The following is a 10,000-nucleotide window of genomic DNA, read 5'->3' on the forward strand; positions in this document are numbered from 1 at the left end:
ATTCATAAACTTAGTATCTATATGAAAATTATTTAGTATTTATATGAAAATTTTTAACTTGTATGAATTCATTAACTTAGTATCTATATGAAAATTATTTAGTATTTATATGAAAATTTTTAACTTGTATGAATTCATTAACTTAGTATCTATATGAAAATTATTTAGTATTTATATGAAAATTATTTACTTGTATGAATTCATAAACTTAGTATCTATATGAAAATTATTTAGTATTTATATGAAAATTTTTAACTTGTATGAATTCATTAACTTAGTATCTATATGAAAATTATTTAGTATTTATATGAAAATTATTTACTTGTATGAATTCATAAACTTAGTATCTATATGAAAATTATTTAGTATTTATATGAAAATTTTTTACTTGTATGAATTCATAAACTTAGTATCTATATGAAAATTATTTAGTATTTATATGAAAATTTTTTACTTGTATGAATTCATAAACTTAGTATCTATATGAAAATTATTTAGTATTTATATGAAAATTTTTAACTTGTATGAATTCATTAACTTAGTATCTATATGAAAATTATTTAGTATTTATATGAAAATTATTTACTTGTATGAATTCATAAACTTAGTATCTATATGAAAATTATTTAGTATTTATATGAAAATTTTTAACTTGTATGAATTCATTAACTTAGTATCTATATGAAAATTATTTAGTATTTATATGAAAATTATTTACTTGTATGAATTCATAAACTTAGTATCTATATGAAAATTATTTAGTATTTATATGAAAATTTTTTACTTGTATGAATTCATAAACTTAGTATCTATATGAAAATTATTTAGTATTTATATGAAAATTTTTTACTTGTATGAATTCATAAACTTAGTATCTATATGAAAATTATTTAGTATTTATATGAAAATTTTTAACTTGTATGAATTCATTAACTTAGTATCTATATGAAAATTATTTAGTATTTATATGAAAATTTTTAACTTGTATGAATTCATTAACTTAGTATCTATATGAAAATTATTTAGTATTTATATGAAAATTTTTAACTTGTATGAATTCATTAACTTAGTATCTATATGAAAATTATTTAGTATTTATATGAAAATTTTTAACTTGTATGAATTCATTAACTTAGTATCTATATGAAAATTATTTAGTATTTATATGAAAATTTTTAACTTGTTTGAATTCATTAACTTAGTATCTATATGAAAATTATTTAGTATTTATATGAAAATTATTTACTTGTATGAATTCATAAACTTAGTATCTATATGAAAATTATTTAGTATTTATATGAAATTTTTTTACTTGTATGAACGTGGTTTCGGCGTTTTGGCTCTTTATATGGGGTTTCGGCTCTTCGCAAATAGGGACAGTAGGAATCTACTGAATTCCTTCATGCGCGTCACTAATAAGATGACGATGCATTTGGCTACGTAAATAAAATCATTTTTATGCCCGCCGTTTAACCAAATTTAGTTTTTTTTATATGCAAATATACGTGGTTTCGGCGTTTTGGCTCTTTATATGGGGTTTCGGCTCTTCGCAAATAGGGACAACGTCCGGTGTGTTTTTGCGTGAGTACCTGCCGATGACGGCCTTATCTCACGGTGCTCCGACGCACAGCGGATCAATAAAATGCGATGATCAGCGCCCCGAATAATGCTTAGCATCATTCAATAATTATTGAATAATGCTAAGCATTATTCGGTACCAATTGGCAGTGTGGAATGGACACACTAACCACCTTGGTGGGGTTCGAGGCCTATCTAAAACCTCTGCCGTACTTTGGGTCCGGCACCCGGTTGCAGTGCAACTCCACATTGAGTGATCAAAACACTCTCCCCGCATTCGGGTATTAAACCACAACCACCACGATACTCCCCGAGGGGCCAGTCCGCATGAGTAGGTTGGAGCGAACTCCAAGGGCTCCTACTCCCCGTGGTACCAGAATTAAGTCTCCGGTCAGACCTCGTAGTTGAAAACTACTACCAGTTGAGCTACCATACTGCTCCGGACTGGTGACCATTTAAGTTGTTGGTATAAAAATTATACCTCCTCCACCCGATTTTCAACTAATTGCCTACGCCGACTGAACAAAACACGTGCAAACCTATTAAACGAACCTAAATGTTCGGCATTCCGACTATCCGAGAGCACACCACTAACATCTAGCTGTCCATCAGTCCAGCTAATCCCCATACCCCCAAGATCCCTAATGTCCGAGTACATCGGGCATTCCGCTATGATATGCATCCAGTCCTCAGAGTGTGCCCCACATATACACTCCGGACTTCCGGAAAGGTTCCTTTGATGCAAAAATGCATTCAAAGGTCCATGCCCGGTAAGCAAGAAACCCAGACTCATACAGAATCTGAAGTCTGGGTTTTCCTCTACAAACCTAACATCCCGAATGTACTCGTAGGTCACCCGACCGCTAGGGCTATTGTCCCAACGGTCTTGCCACCTACTCTTAACACTATCATATAGAAGCCTTTTGCTCCTTAGATAGCGCTCCCTCGCAACATCCTCATCAGAAATCCAATTCGACAGCAATGAGACACTTAAGCCTCTTCTTAACCTAAATGCAACAGCACTCTGTATAACAATCAGGTCAAGAGGAGGTGCACCTAACAACACCTGCAACGCATCTGTAGAAATTGTGCGACATACAGGCAAACAGGCAAGCATCAAACAACGTTGTATTCAAAGAAGTTTTTGGCGACCCCTGACCTTGGATGCTAATTCCCACCATATAGCGGCTCCATATGTAGCACAAGCCACAAATAAGCCGCTATATATAGTACGAACCGCACGACGTCCGAGACCCCAATCACTCCTTAACACGCGTTTGATCTTGCCGGCAATTCCTAACAATCGCTCCTCCACGTAAACCAAGTGAGGGTTGAAACACATCCTTTCGCCGATGGTCAATCCCAGATATTTGACTTGCGTCACATACCTGATATTGACCCCATTCATTCGGACTATCGGTGGACGAGCCGATGACAGTATGCCTTTCAAGAGCATTGTCACCGTCTTGTCAACCGATACGTCAACCCCCACACCTATACCCCAATTGTGAACAATTTCTAACAGTCGTTCACCCTTTCGTTCTAACTCCAATCGTGAACGACCGTCAACTAGGAGCAGAAGGTCGTCTGCATATGCACAACAACCACAAAGCGTTTCAAGTTGGCCAAGCAGAGAGTCCATCATTAGGTTCCAAATATATGGACCACAGATGGATCCCTGTGGGCAGCCCCGTTCTACCCTAATGTCCGCGCTACCATTCATTCCTACGATAGAGGCTTTTCTGTCCGAAAAGTAGCTCTGCCAGAGACTAATTTCCGGACAGCCAAGTTCCTCCAATCGTTGAATCACGCGATCCCAGATTAGGTGATCGAATGCCCCCTTGAAATCGACAAATATGCCAAGGACATATTTGTTGGCATTCTCCCGGACAGCACGCTGAACATACATCCAGGCGTCCTCTACACTACGTCCCTTCCTAAAGCCATACTGCCTATCCGACCTCAAATCCCGCGTTAGCTCCTGAAGCCGTTCCACCATAACCCTCTCCAGTACTTTACCCAGCACTGGAAGAAGACTGATGCCCCGATAAGATCGTGGATCACTCCTAATCTTATCAGGTGACTTCAGGAGAGGAACAACCCTAGCACTTTTCCACTCACGTGGAAAATACCCCTCACAAATGCACTTATCGTAAATGACCTCCAAGTATTCCGGAATGAACTTCCACAAGCTTTTGCACAACTCTCCGTTCAAACCATCAAGACCTGGGGATCGTTTAGACCTAACCAGGCTAAAGGCATATCCCAACTCCCCATCATCAAGTGGAGGAACCGGTACCTCTTGTGCAAGAGGTGCCAGCTCCTCAGCCCTAGGAAAGAATGCTCCTAACAGAACCCCTGCACACTCACTCCATGTTGATAACACAGTGTCGTCAACACGAAGAGAAGTGATGTCCTCCCTCCTACGACCCCTACAAATCCTTAAGACCTGACCCCAGGGGTCATCCCTATGCTCATTAACGAACCCCCTCCACTCCTCTTCTTTGATTTTAATTAGCATGGCCTTATACTCATGCATCGCACAACTAAAATCGTTCCTAATCTGGGCCAACCTATCCGAATTTGACCGCCGAGCGCGTTGAAACTTCCGTCTCAATCGCCGGACAGCCCTCCTCTTCAGGGTTAATTCCTGCGTCCACCACTTTATTTTCCTAACCCTAAAATCCTTATATTTCTTCAACAACCTATCGTTCACTCCCCAGACCAATTCGTACAACCGAGCAATTTGCTCGTCCACCCCCAGATTTTCAAACTCACTGAGCGGTATATCCAATACCGCTTCCCTAACACACTGTCCATATTGGTTCAAGTCGATACCAGAGGTACGCCATCGCCGCAATGGACTTGCATGCGTCGAGGGAGGGGAATTAGGAGTAACCATAATTTTAATCAAATTATGATCGCTCAATCCCCACCCTCCCATAATCTCCCACCTAAAACTGAACGCCCTATTTGCTGCCTCATTGATCAAGGACACGTCAATGTCGCTCCCCCCTCTAAGACCATGAAATGTGTACCACTCGCTTGGCTCATTTAGGATGTGGAGGCTGTTAGCGGCCATCCATTCGCTTAATGCCCGACCCCGAATGTGGCTCCGATATCTGTGCGCCCATCGAGAAAACTTGCTAAACCACATCGAGGACGTGGCATTCGCATCCATCCCTAGGATAAATGGGCTACCACTCGCAAGGAGTAGTAGGTTATCCATGTATCGCAGATAAGGCTCTATAGGTTCCCTAAACTTACAATACATGCTAGCAACAATCAGTCTACCGAACACCCCCTCTACAGAAACACATACACCCTCTTGTGACGAATCCAAAACTATGCAGTCATAGCTTGGGTCAGTCACAACTATTGCAGCATTACACCTAAGGTCCGTGTAGACCCTGAAACCCCCAGGAAGACCACTTACCATTCCAAAATTGGTGGCGTATGGCTCCTGGAGTAAGGCGATGCTGCACCCAGCCTCTATCATGCAACTCCCTAACTCGCACATAACTGCATAAGAATTCTGGCAATTTAATTGAAAAATCTCACCCATTAATGTCTGGCGAGAGCACGTCCGACAACCCCACAGTAAATCGGACAGGCAGCCGACATCATGAGATGTCCAGCTGGCCTTCCTTTAAATGCACAGTTGCGACAATGGGGGGCATTGACGCAACTGGCAGCCTTGTGGCCCTCCTGACCACACCTCCGACAGACGTCGGTCTTGGCCCTGCATTCTGCCACTCGGTGATCAAAACCCATGCACCGGAAGCAGCCGGTCACGGGACTATCCGCGCGGACACGGAAGGAGAACCACTTGACGTAGCACCTACCCGCATCCAGGAGGGTGGACATTAGTTTGTCCGTACCCTCTAGGACAACATTTGTCCTGCCATCAGTCGCCACCTTCCAGGGGCTGACCATCCTCACGTCCGTCTTTTTGGACTCTGGGCTGAACTCCCGAAGGTTCAGCCGAAACAGCTCCTCCATGAATTCTTCATGGGATATTTCCGTGTATACTCCCTGTACCACGACCCTGGGCCCCAACTTTTTATTGACGCTAACGTCCAACCCTACCTCACCGAATTTGGCGTTGCTCGCCACTTTCTCCCTCTCAGCAACAGAGGGAGTGCGTATCACTACGCCACCCCCCTTGATTGACTTCACATCATGGACACGAACACCCAGTGAAGGACCCACCTCCTTAACAACCTTATTTATGACTTCCTTTGAGGAAGTCACAGGAGCCTTGCTCCTCACAACAACCGACCAGGTTTCCACTGGTTTCCTCACCGTCGGCGCAATTGCCTCCAGCACGGGTGCCGGAGGGGCAGGCGCCGAGGGAGCAGCAGCAGCCGCCCCTGCTGTACTCCGAGGGACGGAAGATGTCCCACAACCCCCCTTCAATCCCTCAATTTGCCCACGAAAATGAGCATTTTCTGTTAGGACACTCATAAGAATCTCCTCATATTTAGAGGAGATCCCTACGAGTTCCTTCATTGTTGTGACTTCGAGGCTTTTCGCCCCGAACACAACCTCGTTAAACTGGGCTGTTACGGCTTTCATCGCCGTAACATGACCCTCACCCCCAATAACACCCCCTTTACCCCCCTTGCTGCCCCCTACCTTGTTGTCCGGGCAACCTTTCCTGCCTCCATTGGCTCCGTCCTTCGCCGCCATCTTCTGGTCTACGGCTGCTTTGGTTGCAACCGTAAACAGCTTCTGGAGTGCTCCCTCCGTCCCGCTCTCTCCCGAGTTCGCCTGTGGTGGCGAACCCAATCGCGCCTTCCTCTTGGGTGGGGGCCGTAAGGGTTGCCCCACTCCGTCCTCGTCCGTCGATGACTCCACCTGGACCATTGAAGGCCCAGAGTCTTCGCTCTCCGCTGGGGCTTTTGCCCCTCTCCTCCGTGGTGGAGGCATTTCTCCTACACTCGCGCACAACAAAAACACAGATCTTTCACTACCTGCACTGTACACAATGTTTGTTATGGCAGATGCCGCTAACTATGCGCACTGCTGGGAAATCCCACACTTCGTTCACTAATACACACTCCGTTAATGGCCTAAGCCGCTATCCTTTCACACTTTTGGGAATACACACGATGTGTATAATCCCTCACGTACCTGCTTACTGTGTCTATTTCACTACAGGCTACCGACAGACCGGAAAAACCGAAAAATTTTATCACTTTCAGAAACACTGAAAAATACTTAAAAATCGCTTTTAAAAACTCGCAATGATGCGCAAACACGTCCGTTCACTTCGAGGTTCTACAAACAACTGAGTAGATAGGGACAGTAGGAATCTCGTTAATCCATTCATGCGCGTCACTAATTAGATGACGAGGCATTTGGCTACCTTAAGAGAGTCATAGTTACTCCCGCCGTTTACCCGCGCTTACTTGAATTTCTTCACTTTGACATTCAGAGCACTGGGCAGAAATCACATTGTGTCAACACCCGTTAGGGCCATCACAATGCTTTGTTTTAATTAGACAGTCGGATTCCCCAAGTCCGTGCCAGTTCTGAATTGATTGTTAATTGATAATCGTTATAATTAAATAAGAATATATATCTTGCGATATAATTCTTATAAAATTTTAGCAAGAAAGTTCCACAATTGGCTACGTAACTACTATCCGGGGAACAAGAACCGAAATTCTCTATTTACCCAGAACGAGTACATAAACCATGGTATTGCTTCCCAATCAAGCCCGACTATCTCAATCTTCAGAGCCAATCCTTATCCCGAAGTTACGGATCTAATTTGCCGACTTCCCTTACCTACATTATTCTATCGACTAGAGACTCTTCACCTTGGAGACCAGCTGCGGATATTGGTACGGCCTGTTGAGAAGTTTGCGTAACCCCACCATAAATTTTCAAGGTCCGAGGAGAAAATATCGACACAACAGTAAATGTCATGCTCTTCTAGTCCATCTACCATATCTCTCTTCGAAAGACTTCCATGGTAGTACGACTATAAAACAGAAAAGAAAACTCTTCCGATACCTCTCGACGGCTCCTTTATGGTCGTTCCTGTTGCCAGGATGAGCACAAGGCCCATTTTTAATAACAAACGGATACTCAACAGGTTACGGAATTGGAACCGTATTCCCTTTCGTTCAAAATTATTCAAGTGTTTAATTACTATGAAGAAAACATAATAATTATATATTCTCAACAATTCATTAAAACTTGAAAATTTTCGGCTTTCGCCTTGAACTTAGGACCGACTAACTCGTGATCAACCACTGTTCACACGAAACCCTTCTCCACTTCAGTCCTCCAAGGTCTCATTCGATTATTTGCTACTACCACCAAGATCTGTACCAATGGCGGCTCCATGCAGGCTTACGCCAAACACTTCTAAGCACACCATTGTACCCTCCTACTCACTAAAGTTTCAAAATTTATTATCCAACCGAAATTGTATTATAAATCATGTACTTTAGCGGTAATGTATAGGTATACAACTTAAGCGCCATCCATTTTAAGGGCTAGTTGCTTCGGCAGGTGAGTTGTTACACACTCCTTAGCGGATTACGACTTCCATGTCCACCGTCCTGCTGTTTTAAGCAACCAACGCCTTTCATGGTATCTGCATGAGTTGTTAATTTGGGCACCGTAACATTACGTTTGGTTCATCCCACAGCGCCAGTTCTGCTTACCAAAAGTGGCCCACTGGGCACATTATATCATAACCTCAACCTTCATATCAAGAAAGGTGAGGTTCTTACCCATTTAAAGTTTGAGAATAGGTTAATGTCGTTTCGACCCTAAGGCCTCTAATCATTCGCTTTACCAGATAAGATTATTTTACATAATATTTAAATGCACCAGCTATCCTGAGGGAAACTTCGGAGGGAACCAGCTACTAGATGGTTCGATTGGTCTTTCGCCCCTATACTCAATTCTGACAATCGATTTGCACGTCAGAACTGTTTCGGTCTTCCATCAGGGTTTCCCCTGACTTCAACCTGATCAAGTATAGTTCACCATCTTTCGGGTCACAGCATATATGCTCAAGGTACGCTCCAGTTAGAGGTATAAATAATAATAAATTATCATTATACATAACTATATGGAACGCCCCGGGATTGAATTAATAGTAAAATATTTCACTAAAAATTAATCCCATTATATAAAAGTTAAGTTAATTTCGCCATTAGGTTTAATATAACCCAATGACTTGCACATATGTTAGACTCCTTGGTCCGTGTTTCAAGACGGGTCCCGAAGGTATCCTGAATCTTTCGCATTGTTAATCATATAAATGCATACAATTAATATTAAAATCAATGATAATAATATTATTGTAAAATTCAAAAGAATTTAAGCATTATATATGTAAAATCTATCAACACTTTATCAAATCATCAGTATTTATTCTATGTTAATAAGCTAAAAGCAAATTAATTTGAATAAACTTAACACCAATGATCTTTTGATAAATATTTTATTATGTTAATAGATTACAATGTCCTTATATGAAAAAAATGCACACTATTACTATAATATTATAAATATCACAGTTATAATGATGAATTTTTCATAATGGATATTCAGGTTCATCGGGCTTAACCTCTAAGCAGTTTCACGTACTATTTAACTCTCTATTCAGAGTTCTTTTCAACTTTCCCTCACGGTACTTGTTTACTATCGGTCTCATGGTTATATTTAGTTTTAGATGGAGTTTACCACCCACTTAGTGCTGCACTATCAAGCAACACGACTCTTTGGAAATATCTTTCTAGTAATCATTAACGTTATACGGGCCTGGCACCCTCTATGGGTAAATGGCCTCATTTAAGAAGGACTTAAATCGTTAATTTCTCATACTAGATATTAAGATATTCCATACACTGCATCTCACATTTGCCATATAGACAAAGTGACTTAGTGCTGAACTATTTTCTTTTCGCTCGCCGCTACTAAGAAAATCCTTGTTAGTTTCTTTTCCTCCCCTCATTAATATGCTTAAATTCAGGGGGTAGTCCCATATGAGTTGAGGTTGTATAAAAATATTTATATTTATTTTATATTTTAGCTTTTTGCTATTTTAAAGAAACATACATAATTATTTCTTAACACCAAAATAATTTTCTTAATAATAAATATTCAATCTTTTCATCCCGTACTACTACTTCATTATAACAACAATATTATTTTCTTGCTTTTTTACATTTAAGGCAATCCTAGAATAAAATAATATTTTATGCTAGACGTTCCTCTAAATGTATATATTATTTGAAATAATAATATTGAAATTTTATTGTTTTTGGGAATACTAAGATTCTTATTTATTATAAAATTTCGTTCAAATATGAGGTGTTCAAGAATATATTTTCTATATTTCTTTTTATGCTATTAATATTATGGATTGAAAAATACAATCCAGTAATATACC

General features: G+C 40.5%; 1 pseudogene; it reads right to left on the reverse strand.

Moving 5' to 3' along the window:
* Positions 1-6,820: 6,820 nt before the first annotated feature.
* LOC128923401 (large subunit ribosomal RNA) lies at positions 6,821-9,607 on the reverse strand (annotated as a pseudogene).
* Positions 9,608-10,000: the final 393 nt, after the last annotated feature.

The sequence above is a fragment of the Zeugodacus cucurbitae genome, chromosome X (genome assembly GCF_028554725.1).
Source record: "Zeugodacus cucurbitae isolate PBARC_wt_2022May chromosome X, idZeuCucr1.2, whole genome shotgun sequence".
Lineage (NCBI taxonomy): Eukaryota > Metazoa > Arthropoda > Insecta > Diptera > Tephritidae > Zeugodacus > Zeugodacus cucurbitae.